The sequence below is a fragment of the Leucoraja erinacea genome, chromosome 3 (assembly GCF_028641065.1).
Source record: "Leucoraja erinacea ecotype New England chromosome 3, Leri_hhj_1, whole genome shotgun sequence".
Classification (NCBI taxonomy): Eukaryota; Metazoa; Chordata; class Chondrichthyes; order Rajiformes; family Rajidae; genus Leucoraja; species Leucoraja erinaceus.
In genome coordinates this window covers 61,859,188-61,885,602 of record NC_073379.1, presented here as the reverse complement: position 1 = coordinate 61,885,602, position 26,415 = coordinate 61,859,188, and positions in this window count along the sequence as shown.

The window sequence follows — 26,415 nt, the reverse complement described above, 5'->3', positions numbered from 1 at the left end:
CCAGAGAACCTGCCTCCACCGCCCTCTGAGGCAGAGAGTTCCACAGACTCACCACTCTCTGTGAGATAAAGTGTTTCCTCGTCTCCGTTCTAAATGCTTACTCTTTATTCTTAAACTGTGGCCCCTGGTTCTGGACTCCCCCAACATCGGGAACATGTTTCCTGCCTCTAGCGTGTCCAAACCCTTAACAATCTTATACATTTCAATGAGATTCCCTCTCATCCTTCTAAATTCCGGAGGATACAAGCCTGGCTGGTCCATTCTATCAACATATGACAGTCCCGCCAGCCCGGGAATTAACCTAATGAACCTACGCTGCAATCCCTCAATAGCAAGAATGTCCTTCCTCAAATTTGGAGACCAACACTGCACACAATATTCCAGGTGTGGTTTCACTAGGGCCCTGTACAACTGCAGAAGGACCTCTTTGCTCCTATACTTCTTTTGTTGTGAAGGCCAACATGCCATTTGCTTTCTTCACTGCCTGCTGTACCTGCATGCTTACTTTCAGTGACTGATGTACAAGGACCCCCAAACCCCGTTGTACTTTTTGTTTTCACAGCTTGACAACATTTAGATAATAATCTGCCTTCCTGTTTTTGCCACCTAAGTGGATAACCTCACATTTATCCACATTAAACTGCATTTGCCATGCACCTGCCCACTCACCCAACCTGTCCAAGTCGCTCTGCATTCTCAAGGGCATTAACCTTGTACCATCCCGGGAATTAACCTTGTACCATCCCGGGAATTAACCTAGTAACCTTGTCAGCAGACTGACAAGTAAGCACAACATTTTTATTTAATGAATTTAAGATTGACAGAAAAAAAAAATTACGTCAAAAATAATAATATCATATACATGATTCTTGCTACATATTTCAAGCTTTCGGACAGAAACAGTGAACTGTTTTTATTGACAAAATAACGTGTCGTATTATTTTATGCTGGGGTATTTGGATGGTCTATCTTAAACAAGTAAAAATGCTTTAACTGTCTGCAGAAGGATATACGGTCATTTATATTTTAGATATTTTAGCATAACATTTTTGGGGACTGCTGAACATTTTTTTGCAATGGGATTTAGTTCCTTGCAGGACAGTTTATATTATCACTGTCAGCATCAAAGTTGTCTCATACATGCTTTTGGGTTTGTTTGTGTTTAAGTTTAGGTTTATTATTGTCGTACTGAGGTACTGTAGAAAGCTTTGTTTTGCCTGCTCTCCAATCAGATCAGATAATACTATCACGTCAGTCGCAACACGGTCATGTGCTCCGGTTTCCTCTCACACTCCAAAGACATACATGTTTCAAGAGTCAAGAGTGTTTTATGTCCCAGATAGGACAATGAAGTTCTTACTCGCTGCAGCACAACAGAATATGCAAACATAGTACATAATGGAAGAAGAAAATAAAGTTCAGTGTGTGTATACACATGCACACATACTCAATAAATAACAAATATAGTACAATAATAATAATAATAGTCTGTTGCAGTTCAGAGCTTATTTATTGTCATGTTTAATAGCCTGATGGCTGTAGGGAAGAAGCTGTTTTCAGTACGTTAATTGGCATTAATAAAGATTGGAAATTGTTCCTAGTGTGTAGCATAGTGCTCGTGTGCAGGGATCGATGGTCAGCGTGGACTCGGTGGGCCAAAGGGACTGTTTCCACGCTGTATCTCTAAACTAAACTCAATACTATACAGAGCATAGGGGAAGATACAGGGTGCAGAATATAGGACTCAGCATTGTAGAGTATCAGTTCCAGACGTTTCATGATGTATGTGACACTTAGAACACCAAAACATATTTAAAGAAATAATTTCCTTTAATGGAGGGAGTAAGACTGCTGCCTGATTAATCATACAGTATACATGTCTGTACACATTTTGTCTTTCTTTCATCCCATGAAACTCAGATTTAACAACTACAATATCTGTGATAACACTAAACCATCATTCAGTTTCTGCTGACTTAGAGGAAGCAGAGAACATTGTGCCAAACTATTCACCAGTGACCATATTTTATATCCTTGGGAGTTTGCAATTATTACTGGACTTCACATAACTTCACCTTTCTGTTGGAATTATTGCCAGACAGGAAAGTCGATCAAAATCTGTGCCAAGAGAAATAACAAGATCACGATTTTAAACTGTGCCAAACAATTTGATTATTTTTTTGTTAATAATGAAGGTCATTTTATGAGCTATATATCAACAATATGAGAAAAATAATTTGTGCAACATATTACAGAGTTGTAGACTTCTTTGGAGTTTAGTTAAAAGTTGTAATATTTGCTGAAGTAAGTACTTGTCATTGAGATTCCATAAGTATTTGTGCTATGTATTTGAAATAATATCACTGCAAGCGAACCCAAAAATTTGTTTTATTATGTTAAATGTCCACTTTTGGTCCAATCCATGGATTTTCTGTTAATAATAGGAGACCATTGCTTGGGTTAACACGTTAATTCAATTTTTTTATGTCATGATATAATTATTGATACATGTAGTGAATTTACTTTACAAGTACAAGGAAGCATACTTTTAGTAATATGCATGCGTCCTAATTGATTGAAATGGTATTACCATTTTGTAATACTTAACTTTTGCATGACAAAACATACTGAGATGAATAAATTCGTTTTTTCAAGAAAGAGTTTATTGTCATGTGTCCAGATAGGACACAGTTTTTAACTGCTGCCCCACAATTGTTTTCCTCGGTAGTTACATTTTTATTTAAAATGTTCAAAGCAATGTATTATCACTGTTTAAAGGACCAACATAGAAATAAGATGACCACCTCTGGCCTATGCTTTAAGGAAATTATAACTTATTCACCAGGTGTTTAAGTGTATTGATCAGAAAACTGCCTTGCTCTCATATCTTCCATCTTAGAATTCAATACCAACACTCCCTTTCAAAGTTTGCACTTGTGGAGTTGCCATTGGTTTGATGCATTGAAACGAGACCAACAACAGTGAAATCATACATTTAGGAGAAATGGGAACTAAATGTAGGAAGGAAAGGATTAACTAAGGAAGAGTAGATCAAAAAAATAATAAACTTCAGGATTTGGAGTGGCCAAACCACTGTTCTCCAGCAGACATTTGAAATTAATTGGCACCTGATTAATCCAAATTGGCTCATTTGCAGAGGCATTTGATGAAGTATTCTAAGGAGACCTCTCATGGTATTAATGTCACATTTTAATAAAGCTGATTTAAGATGAATTGATTGTGCATTTTTGGACTGATTGATTTATTTGAATGCCAATCAAAAGCATGAATTATTCGTCAATAACTGAATTTTTCAAACTGTTCTTTTCACCCTTTGATTACATAGATGGAAAAACAGACTATAAATCGAGATTAAAAATGACTGCCCTGGAATATATAATTATCTTTCAAAATAAACCTACTTAAAAACTAATTATATTAGAGAGATTTGACCAATATTTCCTCTCACATATTCCAAGTAAAATGTCCATGACTTGATAAACCAATGAGATAATATGAAATATATTTGATGTGTTTTCCTGGACCCTTTCCCACCATAATTTTGCAAGAGATTTGAATCAGTTTAAACTGAATGGATGAATTCCTGCTAAATTTATATTAAAAAATAAGAAATTCAGCCAAATTAAATGTCGCTCATGATATTTGACAATGTAATTTCGGGATCTAAGGACCAGTGCAGAATATAATGACCAAATCTTACAATTTTTAGCACTAGTCATTGTCAGGTGAATCTGCATCCCTCACTGACTTGTCAGGAAATTCTGGATGCATGTGTTAGTCTGTTTGAAAACAGAAACACTGAACCTCTTGAGAAGTCTTCAGCACTGTAATTCCAACTGAGCTCTGACATTGGACTCTCCAATACAGGAAAATCTGCTTGCTGAATGTTGCCACGTTCGACCCAGTGTAGTTTAATCAATGAGGGGGGTTCACAAAAGAGGGCTCACAAAATATCACTAGCAGGCAGGATTAAAGTAAACCCAGAGATATTCTGTCAATATATAAAGAGCAACGGAATAACTAGGGAGAGAGTTGGGCCCATTGGCAATAATATTCGCAGTCTGTGTGTGGATCTACAAGGTATTCGTAAGATTCTAAATGAATACCTTTCATCTGTGTTCACAAAGGAAACGGATTTGTGGCCAGTGAAGGGGAACCTGAACTTCTTGTGTAAGTCTCCATAAGTAAAGAGGAGGTACTCAATGCCTTAATGGGTTTAAAAGTGGATAAATCCCCGGGACTGATGATGTTTATCCCAGGCTTCTATGGGAGGCAACGGAAGAGATTGCCGAGGCTCTAACTGAGATTCTTAAATCCATCTTGGTCATAAGTGAGGTATCGGATGAGTGGAGGACAGCAAATATGATACCCTCTTTACAAGAAGAGAAACTGATAGAAGGCTGATAATTACAGACCTGCGAGTTATTAAATAGTAGGGGTGTTATTGGAAAGATAGCGAGCTTGGTTTTTTCAATGAGGTTTTTTCAATGATCCTGCCTGACCAATTTGACTGAATTTTTAGAAGAGGTAACAAAGAATGTTGCCATGGAGTGCAGTGGATATGGTTAAAATTGACCAGAGAGGCCTTTTTCCGGGTCACACATGGGAGAGTGGTCGAAAAGGTTAGGGCTAACGATATCCAGGGCAAATTGGTAAATTGGATCCTGCAGATACTGGTTTGCAAAAAAAAAAAAGAGGCAGTGCTGGAGTAACTCAGTGGGTCAGGCAACATCTCTGGAGAACATGGCTCGTGATGTTTGGAGTTGGAACCCTTCAGACTGATTGTGGGGTGGAGGGGTAGAGAGAAAGCTGGCAGAGAGGAGGGGTAGGAGAAAGCCTGGCAGGTAATAGGTTGATATAGGTAGAGGGAGGGGGAGGGGTTTGAAAGGCAGACGATTGAACAATGGCCCGAGATGAAAAGATAGGAGGAGTAGGACAAAAAGATTGAAGATTTATGAATTATGAAGCTAGGGGGAGGAATGTAGGGGGAGAGGGAGGGGAGAAATAGATATGAGCTCAGGTGGGGCACATGGGAGAAAGAGGGGAGGGAAGAAGGAGACAGTGGGGGAAGAAGGAAGAGAGGAAAGGATTTGTAGCTACCTAAAATTGGAAAATTCAATGTTCCTGCACGGAAGCTGTCCAAGCGGTATATGAGGTGCTGTTCCGCCAGTTTTCATGTAGCCTCAAGATAGAAAGGTCAGTATGGGAATATGAGTTAAAATAGTTGGCAACTGGGACATCCTGTAGGGCTGAAATGGATCCAGTATTGGCCTGGCAATGGGAGGCCGAGGGTGGTGCTAAAGGGTAATTTTTCTGTTTGGATGTCTATAACTAGTGGTGTTCCTCAGTGATCAGAGCTGGGACCTTGCTGTTTGTGATATATGTGAATGATTTGGGTGTGAATGTAGGAGGAGCAAATCAATTAGTTAGCAGATGACATAAAGATTGATGTTGTTGTGACAGTCTGGAGGATAGTTTTAGGCTACAGTGTAATAGTTTTGTCGATCTGTTGTTGAAATGAGCTGAGAAATAGTAGATGACGTTTATACCTGGCACTGACCGATTGGCAGCCAGTCTGTTTTTTTATCTTTTAATTTTTTTTATTAAATACTTGCCTAATAAAGTATAATCGTGATTATGATTGTGATTGTGATATGAGGTGATCTATTTTGGGAGTAGCGATGAGTTTAGGATATATGCCACGAATGGTGGAGTCCGAAGAAATATTGAGGAGCAGAAGGACCTTGTTGTACAAGTCCAAAGGATGTGTTAACATTGAAGAGGGTGCAAAGTAGATTCACCAGGATCTGACCCAAATGAGGTTGTGATGAACTCAATACCTCATCTCAGTTTTGAGGAGAGACTGGAGAATATCGGAACCAAGTCTCTTTTTACTGGGGCAGAGGAGGTCAGGATGAAACTGCGTGAGGGGCATGGATAGGGTAGGCTGCAGGAATATCTTCCACAAAGGTAGACAGAACCTCTATAGATTTAGGATAAGGGATAAGAATTTTAGAGGAGTTCTGAGGGAGACCCAGAGACTGTTGAGTACACTGTCTGAGAGAGTGGTGTAAAGAGCCACTGATAGCATTTAACAAGTGTCTAGACCAGTATTTTTTATCAATCTGGCATAGATGACTATGTGCCAAGTACTGAAAGATGGGATTAACCTGGATCGGTGCTTACAGGTCAACGTGGATGTGATGGACTGAATGGCCTGTTTCCCTTCTATGTTTCCTTTTCTTTCAATTGTGAGGATGAAAGGCAAACCTTGAGGTAAATAATGTTATTTTTAATTAACCATGTTTTAAAAATCTACTTATTTTATCTATTGACATTATAACAACATATTTAACAGTTATTTTTTAATAGCTTTTGAATGTTTGTAAATGTCAATGTCATTCACAAACATTCAATGATGATCACAGGTTTGACAGTGAGGCAAACAAAAGATTGCTAAATCGGATATCAAAGCAATGCCATGAGTTGATGAACCATTTATGATCAGAGATCTGAGTGCTGGAGGGGTCTCACCAATCAGATATTACAAGAAGAATGGTCGAAACAAGGGCTCGATCCAAAACGTCACCCATTCCTTCACTCCAGAGATGCTGCCTGGCCCGCTGAATTGCTCCAACATTTTGTGTCTATTTTAGATATTACCAGCATCCTGGATTTAAGTTGCTAACGTAAGTTCTGATCGCTGTACGTGTTCATCTGCACAAATTCCTGTCCATAATTTTAAACATCTGAAAATCGCAGGGAGTTTTAGTCAGATTTTTCAATGGATCTTTCTGGCAGACAAAGGGTGGATTGGTCATGGTTGTTCCAATTCATGTTTCCTTTTCCTCATACGCATTAATTTGTGTACTTGCTTAAAATAAATTAGTCCTCAAGGGGGCAGACTAGTACCACAGCTTGGTGAATCATGTGGCTGCTTAATGAAATCGAGCTGAATGCAGCTAACAAATAGTATAGGTAACAATGTCGCATTGAAAACGTTTATTTAATCGTGAAGATGTATAAAAGGAAAACAACAGGCAAATGGTTAAAAAATAATCTATTTTCATTGGTTAAATAGAGCTGATCAAGAAAAAATAATAATAATTGAACATTTTTGCTATACATTGTAATCAGTAAAGAAAATATCTTCTCTAATAATATATAATTAATCCTCACTTCAATTACAAGCTTCAATGTATAAAAGTCTTGATAAGCAAACAAAAATCAAACAGTAAAAGTTTTTGCAAATTTACTTTGAACAAACAAACATCCCATTTACAGTCCATTTACTTTTTTAGGCATCTGACAACATTCAGGATGTTTATCAGGATGCTCTCGATCTTCTACAGATGCACTACAGAAAGATTGCTGCATGGTCTGGCAAAAGCCTTGCTCTTAACCACCTGAACCTGCAGAAAGTGATGAACACAGCCCAAGTCATCATAGATAGACACAAAAAGCTGGAGGAACGCAGCATCTCTGGAGGAAAGGAATAGGTTGACGTTTCGGGTAGAGACCCTTCTTCAGACGTCTGCAGGCCAATTCACTCATCTTTGTGATCAAATGATTTGTGCAGAGGGCTTTGTCATATAATAACTTGTTCTATTTGTGTTTATCTGTCTTTTCGGAGTTTAGTAGCAGAGGGTTTTTGGAGATGAAAAAGATAATTAAAATGGCTGCACATAGTTCAGACTGTCTCTGTATGATCACAACACATCACTTACTGCAATGTTAATAACTTTAGAATGTGTCAAATGTGCAGCATCAACGCAACCATAGGATGGAATTATCCCACCACTAAATAGCAAGTTTCACATTCATATTTTCAGCCATTCTAGAGGAAGGCCATTTGGCCCATCAAGTCAATGTCAGCTCAGAGTGCAAATTCATTCCAATTTCACTGTAACCTGTTAGCTTATACATGCCATCAATTCTACCCCAATTTCCCTTCTGCTTGCCTACACTGGTGATAATTTACAGTAACCATTTAACCTACCAACATACCCTTGAGGAGGAAACTAGAACACGTGGTGGAAAATCAGTCACAGGGAGAATGCGCAAACTCCACACAGATTGCACAGGAGATCAGGATCAAACCCAGATCACAGCAGCTGTGAGGCAGTAGTGCTAACCACTGCAGCCTTTAAACGATTCATTTAAATAGATTGCTGAATGTGTATTCAGCTGTACAAGGTTAAGTGAGGGCATCAGCTGGACTCATAAAGACTGAATTTGGCAGCATTGGTATCAAATCAGTGAGACGAGAGAGAGGGGGGAGTAGAGAGGGGAGAGGGGGGGGAAAGGAGAGGGGGGAAAGGAGAGGGGGGAGAGGAGAGGGGGGTAGAGGAGAGGAGAGGGGGGGAGGGAGGAGAGGGGGGAGGACAGAGGGGGGAGAGGAGAGAGAGGGGGGGGAGAGAGAGGGGGGGGGGGGGAGGGAGAGAGAGAGAGAGAGAGAGAGAGAGAGAGAGAGAGAGGGGAGAGAGAGGGGAGAGAGAAAGGGAGAGAGACAGGGGGGAGAGAGAGAGAAAGAGAGGGATAGGGAGAGAGAGGGGTTAATTTCTCTCTGATTTTTCATCGATGGGAAAAATACTCTGGTCCAGGAAGGCAGACGTGGGCTCTGAGCGAGGTGGCCAAAAATGTCAGTCACAGTGCCACCTCACAGATCCAATCACAATGGATCTCATTTACATATATGACATCACAATGGGACAGGGGTGGGAGATTGGAACATTCACGTGGTCCCAGTAAAACCAAACTGCTGCATGAGTCACAGTGCCATCTCACAGATGTACAATCACATCACAATGGGACAAGGATGGGAGATCTCTCCCCCTCCCTGACATTTAAAAAAATATTAAGGTTGCCCAGCTGCTGACCTCACAATGCCTTTGCACCTGGCCCAACTGCCTCCAGGCCCCGCCTGGCCCTACCCCCCCAGCCCCTGGCCCTGACCCGCCCTGTGACCTCACAATGCCTTTGCACCTGGCCCAACTGCCCCCTGACAGTTTAAAAAAAAAATTGCTGTGATCATTGACAGCTTAGATCGGACCCACTGTGTGTGTGTGGGGGGGGGGGGGGGGGTCCTCTCCTGAATTCCATAGAGCTGCTAACAGCTTTCGTGCATGAGACGCAGACCCTTCATTTCCAGAACATTCTGAACGCGTGACGCACGGTTGCATTTCGCTCTCTCCCCCCCTCTCTCTCTCTCTCTCCCCTCCCTCTCTCCCCCTTCATCTCCCCCACCCCCCTGCCCTCCCCCCCGCAACCACACATTGGGGGAACAGACTCAACAGGTCTGCACTTGGTCTAGTATAACTATAAAACTGATCTTGGATGTGTATTTATCTGTGTGTTTGTGCGTGATTCACATCTTCTCAAAAAAACGACGTGCTAACGGTGACATTTTTACATATTCCGATAGAGATTTATGCCGTCAAGTCCCTATCTGAAAATGTCATGCTTTATTTCATGAGTTATTAATCAAAGTGTTCAAAAATCTGTAAGAACTTATGAAATAAAACCGAGCGGCTTTGGCTGATGACGTGATGACGTCACAATGGCTGCAAGCTGTGTTTTGTGCGCTGCGAGCGACGTCGCCCTCTCTCTCTGCCCTCTCTCTCTGCCCTCGTTACCCTCTCTTCCCCCCATCCCTCTCTAGAGGCACCTGCGAGTTGGGGTTATGCGTCAGTGGATGGGGTAAAAAGAGCCAATGAATAATATTAATATTATATCAAGGGGGGTGGTTAGTGTGTGTGCATGTGTGGGGTGGTTAGTGTGTGTTTGATGCCGCGCGTTGAGAGGACGGGGCCCAACGGGTCCCACTTGGTCTAATATATATATAAAACAAACAATAATAGTGCAAAGACAAATACAATTCCCCCAGTGTGAGAAGCACAGTTCCAATAATTATTTTATGATACACTAATCCAACTAATTAATGCATGGTACACTTATATACATGGAATTTGTCCTAGAGACATGTACAGTGGCTAGCAAAAGTATTCATACCTCTTGAACTTTTCCACATTTTGTCATGTTACAATCACAAACGTAAATGTATTTTATTGGGATTTCATGTGATAGACCAACACAAAGTGGCGCATAATTGTGGCGCATAATTGCGCATAATTCAGTTTTTTATTTGTAAAAAAAAGTGAAAACCATGTATCATTTTTCTTCCACTTCATAATTATGCGCCACTTTGTGTTGGTCTATTACATAAAATCCCAAAATCCCACTAATATGTGAATCACATATTAAGGCAATAGACAAGCTGACCTCTTGTACGGCCAAAACTTCATCAGAATCGCAATCTGTTTACAACTTGAACATCACTCAATATGCTTAAATATTTCAACTCACCATTGTTTCCTGATATTATTCCTGGAAGCAGATACAATTGAGTTGCATTTCTGCGAGATTTGCATTTCTCTTCATGAGATTTTTTTTTGCATTACTGAAGGGCCCTTTCCTGAATTACAGCTGCACTAAAATACCTTTTAATTTATTTGTCCTTCTCCTACTCACTAGTATTTTTCTTCTTCAGGTATTTATTCATCTCATTTATTCGAGACTTCTTCTTGACCTGAAACCACCTATCCATGCTCTCTTGATATGCTGCCTGACCTGCTGAGTTACTCCAGCACTTTGTGTTTTTTTGTGTATTAACCAGTATCTAAATTCTTTTTTAGTTTCTTTTTTGTTTTATATGTATCAAAATGAACCTATTCTATGTATACAGACATTGAGTAAAACAACACTTTGATCAGCAGTTGAAATGTGTGTGACTGTGTGTAAGAAGCCATTTGTAATTGCAGAGACTCAACACATTCAAGGATAGTCTCTTCCCAGGCCAGGTCTTATCAGGCAGCTAAGCCATCCTATCACTAACACATAGAGAGTGGTCCTGACCTACCATCTACCTCTTTGGAGACCCTCGGTCTATCATTAATCGGAAATTACTGGACTTTATCTTGCACTAAACGATAAAGTCCAGTAATTTCCGATTAATGATAGTCCGTTATTCCCTTTATGGTGTATCTGAACACTGTGAATGGCTTGATTGTAAGCATATATAGTCTTTCCACTGACTGGATAGCACGTAACAAAAATGCTTTTCACTTTACCTCGGTACATGAGACAATGAAATAAACAAAACTGAGGGTTTGAATAATAATAATAGTAGGACTGTAATGCAAACTTCCCATGGGAATTCAAAGTCTGCCCTCACTGCCCTGACTCTCAAAGTGTGGCAGAGTGAGGGAGAGTGCCCTCTCATCCCTCTGGGCTGTGGAGGGCACAGTTCTGAATCAACAAGTTACAAACCGCATAAAGTTACAAACCCCACAAAGCCCCTGATGGGTATCAATCCCACCCAAATATGGTACATGCACACAGGTCATCATATCTCTTATCTCTTAAATTTAAATGTAACACATACACAAAATAATAGATACATAAAATATAGCGAAATGTTTCAAATAAAACATTCCCACCAAAAAAAAAGCTATTTATCTGGTGGTTTTCTTTCTCAATGCAAATAATACAGGATGCACTGAAACTCTGCCAGTAGATGGCAGCATCTCATCCCAAGTTGTTCACCCCTTACAACATTATTTTTACTTACTACTTGGGGTGGGAGATTGCAACCTTCACATGGTCTGCCCTGTTTTGACGAATGCAATCAACCTGGTGTGCGCAATCAAATAAGGTCAAATAGAACAAGTTGTCCTACAACTTTAGGTTGTGCACGGCATACACAAGAAGAAGACTTACTACATATTTTATATCATAACTTTTTATATTTATATCTTGTTATGTTACTCCATTCGTTTAAGTGAAAGATGCGACACTTGTGACACCTTGATCTGATACAAAGTCTTCAGGTTGAACTGATGACTGGAGTAATGTTTCTCAAATGGCCTGGTGATAATAGCGCTAAGCTCTGTTTTCACCAAATCGAAGTGTACCCTTCATCCTAAATTCCAGAGTCTACAAGCCAGGCCGCTCCATTCTATGTTCTTTATGTTTTAATCCTAGAAAACCATCTTCATCGCAAAACCCTTCGAATCCCATGTTTTAAGTGGAGATGCATTCCTCCGGGATGTTTAACTCAATAGACAATAGACAATAGGTGCAGGGATAGGCCATTCGGCCCTTCGGCCCCCCCAGTCAACAAAAATCAACTAACAAATTAAAGCAAACTAAAAAAAAAATAACGTTTCCTTTCCTGACTCTACCTCATAAGTACTTTAACACTGCTAACAGAACAAAGGGATATTAATCTCAAGAATCAAAATGGGGAAAGTGAGTGCAATTTTGCTTAAATGGTCATTCTAAGCCCATTCAGATCTGCATAGAGTCAGAGTTATACAACATGTACATGGCTGGCCCAATTTGTCCATAATGATCAAGTTGGCATTCTGCGTGCCCAGGGACTGGTTGCCGTTCCCAGATCAGCTCGCGTCCCAAGGACTGGCTGCAGTTCTCAGGTCGGCTCGCCTGCCCTGACTCCGCGATAACGAATTGAAAATAAATGCGGTTTTCCGGGCACGGATTCGGCCCGTGTGCCGTAGGTTGCCGAACCCTGTCCTAGATGTTTGGCCTCATTGTGGCCCCCCCCATGTTTTATAACAGATTCTCCTGGTTAGTTCTATCTCCGGCTGCTTCATGTTGTCGGCGGCTGCACATCCAACCAAGAAAGAAGAGAAGAGAAGAGATGCAACGTCACTCACAGCTGCCAACCAATGCTCTTTCACAGTCTGGCGGGCACAGTGTAGCGTGGATTGGCGGCGCTGGTGCTGCCAATCGAGTTGAAGGGCAGCAGGGAGGGAGGGAGGGAGCAAGGTTGCAGCGGCAGCCGGCAGTGCAGAGCTCGCAGACGGCGCACAAAAGCGCTGGCACCCGCTTCCCAGGACCGACGCCCTTCCCCAATCCATGCAGATCGCTGTCATGTGGCGCAAAGAGACAAACTGTGCAGCAAAGACCCTTTAGCTCCGCTATGGGATCTTTGCTGTGCAGGGACTGAAGACAGCGTGAGAATTCAGTCTTCAGCGTGAGGGAGTAAGAATTGGCTGGAATGCGTGAGTGTCAGAGCGTGAGAGTTGGCAGCCCTGGTGTCCAAACCCTTAATAATCTTATATATTTCAATAAGATACCCTCTCATCCTTCTAAATTCCAGAGGATACAAGCCTAGCCGGTCCATTCTATCAACATATGACAGTCCCGCCATCCCGGGAATTAACCTAATGAACCTACGCTGCTCTCCCTCAATAGCAAGAATGTCCTTCCTCAAATTTGGAGACCAACACTGCACACAATACTCCAGGTGTGGGCTCACTAGGGCCGTGTACAACTGCAGAAGGACCTCTTTGCTCCAATACTCCTTTTGTTTTGAAGGCCAACATGCCATTTTCTTTCTTCACTGCCTGCTGTACCTGCATGCTTACTTTCAGTTACTGATGTACAAGGACCCCAAACCCCGTTGTACTTTTTGTTTTCCCAACGACAACATTTAGATAATAATCTGCCTTCCTTTTTTTGCCACCTAATTGGATAACCTCACACTTATCCACATTAAACTGCCCACTCACCCAACCTGCCCAAGTCACCCTGCATTCTCATAGCATCCTCCTCACAGTTCACACTGCCACCCAGCTTTGTGCCATCTGCAAATTTTCTAATGTTACTTTTAATCCCTTCATCTAAATCATTAATATATATTGTAAATAGCTGCAGTCCCAGCACCGAGCCTTGCGGTACCCCACTAGTCACTGCCTGCCATTCTGAAAGGAACCTGTTAATCCCTACTCTTTGTTTCCTGTCTGCCAACTAATTTTCTATCCATGTCAGCACCTTACCCCCAATACCATGTGCTCTAATTTTGCCTACTACTACCAATTTATCTCCTACTAGACTAAGTAGGAGATAAAGAGTTGGGTCCCATTCTCACACGGGAGGGCTGGTCCCCCAACGCAATATTCCACCTTTCCACCAATTCCAATATTCCACCACTCACACATAGCCCCCAACTGTGCAGGTGCAGCTGGTGGGTTCCCGTTGTGACGCCGCTGATCATCTCCCCTCACCCCCTCCCCACTCCGCCACTTGCCCTACCTCCCCCCACGCACTCATTCCATCCCCTCTAAACCCACCCCACCCACCCCCATCCACTCTTAGCGGATCTCCGGTGGCGCAGCCACTCCTTCCGATTAGGTTCCAATTGTGACGTAGAACATGCAGGTATTACTGCGCATGTGCGGCTGATGGACACGGTAAGTGGGAAAGGGATTTATTAAAGCTTAAAATGTGAATACCTCTTAAAATATAACAACAATTTAAATGCTAAAGAGGAGATTTATTCAGTCCATTCTTTCTTGTTGCGTTCTCAGATTCAGATTCAGATCAGATTCAGATTCAATTTTAATTGTCATTGTCAGTGTACAGTACAGAGACAACGAAATGCATTTAGCATCTCCCTGGAAGAGCGACATAGCAAACGATTTGAATAAATAATAATAAGTGTCCGGGGGGGGGGGGGGGGTGGTGATTGGCAGTCACCGAGGTACGTTGTTGAGTCGAGTGACAGCCGCCGGAAAGAAGCTGTTCCTCGACCTGCTGGTTCGGCAACGGAGAGACCTGTAGCGCCTCCCGGATGGTAGGAGGGTAAACAGTCAATGGTTGGGGTGAGAGCAGTCCTTGGCGATGCTGAGCGCCCTCCGCAGACAGCGCTTGCTTTGGACAGACTCAATGGAGGGGAGCGAGGAACCGGTGATGCGTTGGGCAATTTTCACCACCCTCTGCAATACCTTCCGCTCGGAGACAGAGCAGTTGCCATACCATACTGTGATGCAGTTGGTAAGGATGCTCTCGATGGTGCAGCGGTAGAAGTTCACCAGGATCTGAGGAGACAGATGGACCTTCTTCAGTCTCCTCAGGAAGAAGAGACGCTGATGAGCCTTCTTGATCAGAGTAGAGGTATTGTGGGTCCAAGAGAGGTCATCGGAGATGTTGACTCCCAGGAACCTGAAGCTAGAAACACGTTCCACCTCCGTCCCGTTAATGTGGATGGGGGTGTGCGTGCCGCCTCTGGACTTCCTGAAGTCTACAATGAGCTCCTTGGTCTTCTTGGAGTTAAGGGCCAGGTTGTTGTCAGCGCACCATGCTGCTAAGTGCTGGACCTCCTCCCTGTATGCCAGCTCATCGTTGTTGCTGATGAGGCCAATCACCGTTGTATCATCTGCATACTTGATGATGGTGTTAGTACCATGTACAGGTGTGCAGTCATAGGTGAAGAGGGAGTAGAGGAGGGGGCTCAGCACACAGCCCTGAGGAACGCCGGTGTTCAGGGTGAGGGTTGAAGAGGTGTGCTTGTCTAACCTCACAGACTGGGGTCTGTTGGTTAGAAAGTCCAGTATCCAGTTGCAGAGGGAGGGGTCGATGCCCAGGTTACCGAGTTTGGTGATCAGTTTTGATGGTATAATGGTGTTGAATGCTGAGCTGTAATCGATGAACAGCATTCTTACGTAAGTGTCTCTGTTGTCGAGGTGGGAGAGGGCGGAGTGAAGTGCCGTGGAGATGGCATCCTCCGTACTCCTGTTCTTGCGGTAGGCAAACTGATAGGGATCCAGTGTGGGGGGTAGGCAGCTTTTGAGGTGTGCCAGGACCAGCCTCTCGAAGCACTTGGTGATGATGGGGGTAAGTGCAACTGGGCGGAAGTCGTTGAGGCTTGCCGCAGTGGAGTGTTTTGGCACTGGCACGATGGAGGTGGCTTTAAGGCAAGTGGGGGCAACTGCTTGGGCAAGTGACAGGTTGAAGATGTCAGTCCAGACGTCTGTCAGCTGCGCAGCACAGGCCCTGAGCACGCGCCCGGGGATGCCGTCAGGGCCAGCAGCCTTACATGCATTAGTCCTACTCAGTGCCACATACACGTCGTAGGGGGTGAGTGTGAGGGGTTGGTGATCGGCAGGGAGCACAGCCTTGATGGCTGTCTCTAGATTGTCCCTGTCGAAGCGGCCATAGAAGTGATTAAGCTCCTCAAGGAAGGAGGCATCGCTGGATGTGGGGGTGATGTTGGAGGGTCTGTAGTCCGTGATGGCCTGGATGCCTTGCCACATGCGTCGGGGGTTGGAGTTGTTGTTGAAGTGCTCCTCAATCCTGAGCTTATGGCAGTGCTTGGCCTTCCTGATGCCCCTCTTCAGGTTAGCCCTGGATGAACTGTAGGCTCGAGCATCGCCTGACCTGAAAGTGGTTCTGCAGCTGGAAGAGGGGGTTTGCTTCAAGCGGAGGCTGTCGGGGGCCGGTGGGGGGGGGGGGGGGGGGGGGTGTGGGTGTCCTGCAGCCTTGGGAGGGTCACGGCTTCAGGCGAGGCTGTTGGGGGCCGGTGGGGGGGGGGGGGAGCATCCTGTAGGTGGGGACGGCTTCAGGTGGTGGCCTGTGGGGGGGGGGGGGGGGGGGGAGGGTTTGGTTTTCTGCAGTGCTAGTATGGATGTTGTGGGCCAAATGGACTGGTTTACAGAGGGCTAGTATTGACATTGTGGGGTTGAATGGATTATTGGGCTAGTCCTGCAGCTGGGGACAGGGAGGCTTCAGGGTGGGGGCCGGTGTGACCGTTCTGTATCTGGGGCAGGGGGACGGCTTCAAGCCGGGGCCTGTGGGGAGAGGGGGGGGGGGGGGGGGAGCGCGGCTGTGGCCTACCGCTGCCGTGTCCTGCTGTGGGGGGGAGGTGATGTGCTAGGAGAGGGGGATGGTGGTGTGTGCGCGGGGGGTGGTGAGCCTTCTGGACTCACAGTTCACTCACTCATTGCTTACGAACTCACTGTTCACTCAGCCACGGCTTGCCGACTTACAGTTCACTTAGCCATGGCTTGCGGGCTCACAGTTCAGTCATTAACGGCTTGATGACTCACTATTCAGTCACTTACGGCGTGCAGACTCACAGTTCAGTTACTCATGGCTTGTGGAATACAATTCAGTCACTAGCGGCTTTTATACCTCTGGACTCAGGGGGGGTGGGTGGGGTAGGGGGTGGGGGGGGTAGGGACGGTGGTTAGTGTAGTGGGTGGTTGTGTGGGAGGGGGTAGGGGGTGTGTGTGTGGGGAGGGGTATATTGTGTGGTACTGGGCGCGTGTGGGGGAGGGTGGGGGAATGGGAGGGTGTACTGGAGGGAGATGTAGGGGAGGGGGGTGTAGGGGAGAAGGATCGTCGGGGAGCGGGGGTGTAGGGAGGGTGCTGTAGGGGAGGGGGTGTAGGGGAAGGGAAGGAGGAGTGGGGGGGGGGGAAGGGGGTTGTGCGTGTTGGGGAGGAGGGTTGTGGGGGTAAGGAAGCGGGGTGGTGTGTGGTGGGGAGCGGGTGTATGTGGAGGGGTGTGTGTGTGCGGTTGGGGGGAGAGGGTGTGGGAGGTGGAATGGGGAGTGTTGGAGGGGGTGGGTGTGGGTGAGTGAGGGGGGTAGTGTAGGAGTGGGTGGTATGTGAGGGGCAGGGGTGGTGTGGGGAGGGGTTGGTGTGGGAGGGGGGGGTAGTGTTGGAGTGGGGGAGTTGGGGGGAGGGGGAGGGGGAGGGGTGGTGGTGTGGGGGATGGGGAGGTGGTGGTGTGGGGGGTTGGAGGGGGAGGGGGGTGTCGGCTCAATGGCTCCCGGATCCGACTCCGACCTCCAGACTCACTCACCAGATCTCGTTCCCGGCTGCACACATTGGCACCCGGGTCGTCATGGTGGTTGTTGCCCCCGCTCGCAGAGCACAGCACCCGCTTGCAGAACACAACCCCCGCTCGCAGTCCGCTTCAGCTTTCTTCTCCATGCTAGACAGCGGGTGCCGGAACGGGTGTTACCTTCATGGTGACTGACAGGTGAGAAGACCAATCTGCTCATCTCACGATTCTTTAAACCTTCATAACTTTTCTAATATTTCACCGATCAGAACAAAACTTGGTAGCTTGGATCAGAGGAGAACAGTGAGTATGGTGGCAAAAAAGTCATGATATAGGGTAGCTTTTTTGTGCAAATTTAATTACAACACCGAAAGACGTGGTCAAGCTGAGAATTTTATTAATAGGATAGATAGATAGATAGATAGATAGATAGATAGATAGATAGATAGATAGATAGATAGATAGATAGATAGATGGATGGATGGATGGGATGGATGGATGGATGGATGGATGGATGGATGGATGGATGGATGGATGGATGGATGGATGGATGGATGGTGGATGGGTGGATGGTGGATGGATGGATGGATGGATGGATGGATGGACGGATGGATGGATGAATGGATGGATGTGGGACCTTGTCAAATGCTTTCTGAAAGTCCAGGTACACTACATCCACTGGCTCTCCATTGTCCATTTTCCCAGTTACATCCTCAAAAAATTCCAGAAGACTATTCCCTTTGTAAATCCATGCTGAATCGGAACGATCCTGCTACTACCATCCAACTCATAACAGTGTTCCAGTGTTGCTGGTTCATGGCAGGGGGACCACTGAAGAAGTGGCAGATTTCAGTGCAAATCTCTAAGTGGTCAGCAGCTGCATCTGAAGTTGCAAGCATCTCCAGATGTTACAGATGCACCACAATTTTAGTGGTTGCACACATTTTTTCTCCAATATCACATCAGGGATAGTATCAAAGCGAAGGATGATGCGTACAAATTAGCCAGAAAAAGCAGCATACCGGAGGACTGGGAGAAATTCAAAGACCAGCAGAGGAGGACAAAGGGCTTAATTAGGAAAGGAAAAATAGATTATGAAAGAAAACTGGCAGGGAACATAAAAACTGACTGCAAAAGTTTTTATAGGTATGTGAAAAGAAAGAGATTAGTTAAAACAAATGTAGGTCCCTTGCAGTCAGAAACAGGTGAGTTGATCATGGGGAACAAGGATATGACGGACCAATTGAATAACTACTTTGGTTCCGTCTTCACTAAGGAAGACATAAAAAATTTGCCGGAAATAGCAGGGGACCGCGGGTCAAAGGAGTTGGAGGAATTGAGTGAAATCCAGGTTAGCCGGGAAGTGGTGTTGGGTAAATTGAATGGATTAAAGGCCGATAAATCCCCAGGGCCAGATAGGCTGCATCCCAGAGTACTTAAGGAAGTAGCTCCAGAAATAGTGGATGCATTAGTAATAATCTTTTAAAACTCTTTCGATTCTGGAGTAGTTCCTGAAGATTGGCGGGTAGCAAACGTAACCCCACTTTTTAAGAAGGGAGGGAGAGAGAAAATGGGGAATTACAGACCAGTTAGTCTAACATCGGTAATGGGGAAACTGCTAGAGTCAGTTATTAAAGATGGGATAGCAGCACATTTGGAAAGTGGTGAAATCATTGGACAAAGTCAGCATGGATTTACGAAAGGTAAATCATGTCTGACGAATCTTATAGAATTTCTCGAGGATGTAACTAGTAGCGTGGATAGGGGAGAACCAGTGGATGTGGTGTATCTGGACTTCCAGAAGGCTTTCGACAAGGTCCCACATAAGAGATTAGTATACAAACTTAAAGCACAAGGCATTGGGGGTTCAGTATTGATGTGGATAGAGAACTGGCTGGCAAACAGGAAGCAAAGAGTAGGAGTAAACGGGTCCTTTGCACAATGGCAGGCAGTGACTAGTGGGGTACCCCAAGGCTCAGTACTGGGACCCCAGCTATTTACAATATATATTAATGATCTGGATGAGGGAATTGAAGGCAATATCTCCAAGTTTGCGGATGACACTAAGCTGGGGGGCAGTGTTAGCTGTGAGGAGGATGCTAGGAGACTGCAGGGTGACTTGGATAGGCTGGGTGAGTGGGCAAATGTTTGGCAGATGCAGTATAATGTGGATAAATGTGAGGTTATCCATTTTGGTGGCAAAAACAGGAAAGCAGACTATTATCTAAATGGTGGCCGATTGGGAAAGGGGGAGATGCAGCGAGACCTGGGTGTCATGGTACACCAGTCATTGAAGGTAGGCATGCAGGTGCAGCAGGCAGTAAAGAAAGCGAATGGTATGTTAGCTTTCATTGCAAAAGGATTTGAGTATAGGAGCAGAGAGGTTCTACTGCAGTTGTACAGGGTCTTGGTGAGACCACACCTGGAGTATTGCGTACAGTTTTGGTCTCCAAATCTGAGGAAGGACATTATTGCCATAGAGGGAGTGCAGAGTTCACCAGACTGATTCCTGGGATGTCAGGACTGTCTTATGAAGAAAGACTGGATAGACTTGGTTTATACTCTCTAGAATTTAGAAGATTGAGAGGGGATCTTATAGAAACTTACAAAATTCTTAAGGGGTTGGACAGGCTAGATGCAGGAAGATTGTTCCCGATGTTAGGGAAGTCCAGGACAAGGGGTCACAGCTTAAGGATAAAGGGGAAATCCTTTAAAACCGAGATAAGAAGAACTTTTTTCACGCAGAGAGTGGTGAATCTCTGGAACTCTCTGCCACAGAGGGTAGTTGAGGCCAGTTCATTGGCTATATTTAAGAGGGAGTTAGATGTGGCCCTTGTGGCTAAGGGGATCAGGGGGTATGGAGAGAAGGCAGGTACGGGATACTGAGTTGGATGATCAGCCATGATCATATTGAATGGCGGTGCAGGCTCGAAGGGCCGAATGGCCTACTCCTGCACCTAATTTCTATGTTTCTATGTTTCTATGTTTCTATCTTTGTAAAATATCAAAATTCACAAACAGTGAATTTCTTTTTCCTGATCCTTCAGGTTCACCACTTGCATTTAAACTGTTCAGATGTCATGAGGGTAAATATCATGGAAAATGTTTCAAGTTAAACTGTTGGACAGCACAATGAACCTATGGCACTAAAAAAAAATCATATCACCTGCACATGTCAAGACATTCAAAGTGAAAAAGAAACAAATCAACAACATTTGTGGTTTCTTTTGCATTTTGAGTTTATTTTCATTCTTAATTATTTGTTATAAATACTTCTCACATAAATTTCATAAAAGTAACTTTTATTCTGTATCTGTTATTTTAGATATCAATTGTGAATTCCATTAGGTTAAATTTCTGTATCCTGAACAGCCATCAAGTAGGTGTACCTGCATTCAACAGATGCATCCTGCAAATACCTGTGGTTCATCAAAATTGTTAATTTCCCATAGTTCAGGTAATTGTCGACTTCATCACTCTACAGATGAAAGCTTTCTCATTCCATTGTGAATATATTGTTTTGTTTTCAAAGTCAAAGTCAAAGTAGCCTTTATTGTCATTGCGGTCCTGAACGAAATTTTGTTGCCTTGCAATCCTACATATAGTAAAAATGACAAAAACACACAACAAACACAAATTAACATCCACCTCAGTGAGTTCACCAGGCACCGCCTCACTGTGATGGTAGGCAAAAGTCTTAAGTCTTTGTCTCTTCCCTTCTTATTCTCCCTCTGCGCCGAGGCGATCCAGGATTCAGATGTTGTGACACCACCGGGCGATGGTAAGTAATGTCAGTAATGTTTTGAACGAATCCTTGCATGCCAAACTAATTGGTTGCTCAACTCCATCTGCCATATGACGTGACAAAACTACAGGATGAATCATAATGAATAAGAATTCAGAAACACAAGCTTCAACTCTTGGAACATATTTCTTATTTTCATTTTGACTTCCATTTCTTCTGTGATTCATTAACTCAGAAGTCTTAAATCTTTGGGTAATGACGACAGCAAAGATTCCTAAGTTTGAACATTTGTTACCTTCTAAGCTGAGCAAAACAAAATCACCCGAGAAGTGTGTATCTTATAACCTAATGGCGCCATTTGACTCCACTACAAGAACAATTGGAGCAGCCGAGTCAGAAAATGTATCCTATTCAATCCTAGCTGCTTTCTATATTACCTGCAGCTCTTCCCCAACATATTTCCTTAGAGTAGAGTACAATGCATGTTCAGTTTAGTTTTTAGTTTTTAGTTTAATGTAGTTGTTATTGTCAGTGTACGTATACTGCGGTACAGTGAAAAGGTTTTGTTAGCTTGCTAACCAGTCAAAGAAAATACTTTACATGATTAAAATCAAGCTGTCCGCAGTGCACAGGTAAAGGATAAAGGGTACAACATTAATTGCAAGATGAAGTCCAATAAAGTCCAATTAAAGGTTCAAAAGTCTCCAATTAGGTAGATGTGAGGTCAAGAACATAGACTAGCTGAGGAGATGTGTGACCCACTGAGTTACTCCTTGAGTTTGATTGCTCTATTTCACTAATACCAGTTAAACACCACCTGACATATCATTAATATTGGTGTGCATTTTCATTGACAGCCCCTTTCTGTCATTGTATAAGGACGTTTTGAATGGTTCACTAGTATTTTGAATTAGTCTATAAATTATCCATTTAAGTCACATCTTTTTCATCTGGTTAACATGCAATGTCCTTCACAATTCATCCTTCCAGGTATCACGTTGCTTGGCTGCTTGATTTGCCATGGTTTTGCTTTGCAGTCAAAGAAGCCAATTGTTTTTTTAATATCTCAATAATATCTGAGAAAAGATTATTTGAAGGTCACAACATTAATCCTACACTAAGCTCCCAGCCTACTGAGATTTACCGTACCTACACCATGTCTCTCCGGGAACATGAAACAGTACAGTCAATGCCCTTCCAAACACATCCTTGGGTTACATTCAATCTAATGAAATCTGCTCAGTTTATTAACCAATCTGTCATCGTGAATTTATTTTGCAGAGCTCTCATAGATTATGTTACGACTTTGGTCTCACCTACATATTTCAATCTTGCGGATCATATCTGAGTTCGACTCAAAAAAGAGAAACAAGATTAAGTAGCAAGGTGGCACTGCAGTTAGCATTACTGCCTCCTGCCTCCAGGAATTTAGATGTGTGGTGTGTGGTGTCTGCAGTTTGTGTGGTTTTCCTCGGGGTGCTTCGATTTTTTTCCCAATCCCAACAACAAGCTGATATATTAATCAGCTATTCTAAATTACTTTGTTATTTACGTAAGTGGTAAAAGAATAGAGTAGGATCGTTAGTAGGCAAGTGAGAGACAATAGATTTCAGGGCCACATGGGAACAATGTGAAGGAAAGGTAAATGGGTGGGATTGCTCTTCTGGGAGCTGGCATGGACTCGACAGCCAAATGTTCTTCTTATATGTTGTGACATTTATGCTAGATGGCAAGGCCCTGAATACCAATTATCCCATCATCTCCCACCCTCTAATACTCACCCCCCTAGCAAGTTAGGATTACACTACTGTTAAAAAATATCGACATTTAATTTAGTTTGGACATACAGTGTGGAAACAGGCCCTTTGGCCCACTGAGTCTGCGCCCACTAGTTCTATCCTACACACTAAACACAATTTACAGAGGCCAATTAACCCACAAACCTGATGTCTTTGGAATGTGGGAGGAAACCGGAGCACTAGGAGGAAACCCACGTGGTCACAGGGAGAACATGCAAACTCCGTACAGATAGCACCCGTTTTCAGAAACAAACCCGGATCCCTTGCGCTGATGTGCCTTATTTTATATTCAATCAAGGGATTGAAGCTGAGCCCGTGATTAATTTCCGATCCCTAGCTGCCCTTGAGAAGGTGCTGGTGAGCTGCCTTCCTGAATTGCCACAGTCCCTGAGGTGTGGGTATACCCACAATGCTGTTCGGGAGAGAGTTCCAAGATATTGACCAGCAACAGTGAAGGAACGGCAATATATGTCCAAGTCAGGATTGGGTGCGGCTCGGAGGGCAACTTCAAGGTGGTGGTGATTCCATGCTTTTGCTGTCCTTGTCGTTCTAGCTGGCAGAGGTTGTGGTTTTGGAATGTGCTGCCGAAGGATTCTTGATGAGTTGATGCAGTACATCCTGTTGTGATGAGGTGCCTATCCAGCAGGCTGCTATGTCCTGTATGGTGCTGAGCTTCTTGACTGTTGTTGCAGCTGTAACTCATCCAGGCAAGTGGAGACTATTCTATCACCCCCCTGACTTGAGCATTACAGATGGTGAATAGGCTTTAGGGACAGGAGGTGAGTTACTTGCTGCCATATTCCTAGCCTCTGACCTGCTCTACCAGCAACAATGTATATACGACCATGTCAGTTCAGTTGTTTATCAATGGTAGTTCCCAGGGCATTGACAACCGTGGATTCATTGATGGTAATGCCATTATACCTCAGTGGGTGATGGATTTTCTCTTGTTGGATTTTACCATTGCCTAGCACTTGTGTGGCATAAATGAATTTGCATATTGTCTAGGTCTTGCTGCATTTGGTTGTGGGTCATTATCTGGGTTTTTGTGAATGGTGCTGAACATTGTTCATCAGCGAACATCCGTACTTCTGACTTTATAAAAGAAAGAAGGGCATTGAAGAAACAACTGAAGATATTTGGGCCTAAGGTACTACCTTGAGGAACTCGTGCTGAGATGTTCTCTGGCTGAGATGATTGATCTTCAACCGCTGCAACCATCTTTTTTGAGTTCGCTGTGATTCCAACCAGCAGAGAGAATCCCCCCTGACTCCAGTTTAGCCAAGGCTCCTTGATCATCAAATTCTACCTCGATCTCAAGGGTAATTAGTCTCACTGCACCTCTGGAGTTCAGCTCCTTGTTCATGTTTGGACAAATGCTGGAATGTGGACAGGAGCTGAGTGTCTTTGTTGGAACCCAAGCTGTGCTCCTGTGAGCAGGTTGTTTCTAAGCAAGTGCTTGGTAGCACTGCCGGCTATCCCTTCCATCACTAATGGATTGCTAATCGGCCAGATTGGATTTGTCTTGTTTTTTGTGGAGAGGACACACTTGGACAATTGTCCACCATGTTGACTAGATGCCAATAGTTGTAGCAGTGCTGGAACAGATTTGTCATGGGGCTGCAAGTTCTCGAGTATATATTGTATCCTCAGTGCTATCGGCTGAATTTTTATCAGTGCCCACCTGAACACATTGACTGGTTGCATCATGGCCTGGTTCGGCAACTTGAAAGCCCAGGAGTGGAAAAGACTGCAAAAAGTTGTGAACACTGCCCAGTCTATCACCGGCTCTGACCTCCCCACCATCGATGGGATTGATCCGAGTCATTGCCTCAAAAAGGCGGCCAGCATAATCAGAGACCCACACCATCCTGGCCACACACTCATTGCACCCCTGCCATCGGGAAGAAGGTACAGGGTACAGAACTGTAACGTCCAGGTTCAGGAACAGTTTCTTCCCTACAGCCATCAGGCTATTAAACACTACAACCTCAAATAAACTCTGAACTACAATAGACTATTATTATTATTATTATTATTATTATTATTATTATTATTATTATTATTATTATTATTATTATTATTGCACTACTATTGTTTGTTTTTTGAGGATGTGTGTATGTATATATATGTATGTATATATATTATATATAAATATATATATATATATATATAGACACACACAAAAAAACACACATATATACACATACGCATATATACATAAACACACATATATATATTTATATATATATATATACACACACATATGTATACACATATATATATATATATATACACACACAGACTATATATATATATATATAATAATAATTATTATTATTATTATTGCACTGCTATTGTTTGTTTTTCGTGTGTATATATATATATGTACACACACACACACACACATACTCATATACACACATACACACACACTCACACACACACACACTCACATAATACACCCACACCACACCACAACCCCAAGTATGTGTGTGTGTATATATATATATATATATATATGTATATATATATGTACACATACACACACGCATATATATATATGTGTATACACACATACTCAAAAAACAATATATAGTAGTGCAATAATAATAATCGTATATATATATATATACAATATACCATATATATATATACACAGCATATAAGAATTGTGTGTGTGTGTGTGTGTGTGTGTGTGTGTGTTGTGTCTTGTGTGGTGTGTGTGTGTGACCTGTGTGTGTGTGTGTGTGTGTGTGTGTGTGTGTGTGTGTGTGTGTGTCAACAATGTGTGTGTGCGCGCAACGTGTGTATATGTACTATTGCTTGTGCTCTAACACAGGGTCAAATTTCCATGGCCAGTCTCACAGGTTTTTGAAGCAAAATCCATCTATGCTCAAATGGTGGTTCCCTAACTTTAGATAACTGAAAGCATCAATGAAGATGAGAATTAATACTGCCTTCATTGATCGAGGCACTGAACATAAGAGTCAGGAAGTCATGATGCAACTTGAAGACACTTTCATTAGACCACATTTGAGGTATTGTGTCCACTTCTGGTTTTACACAGAAGTGGTCTTACACAGGAAGGATGTGAAGGCTTTTTGAAAGGGTGCAGAGGAGGTTTACCAGGATAATGCCGGGATTAGAGAGTATTACCTACAAAGAGAGATTGGACAAATTGTTTTCTCTGGAAAGCT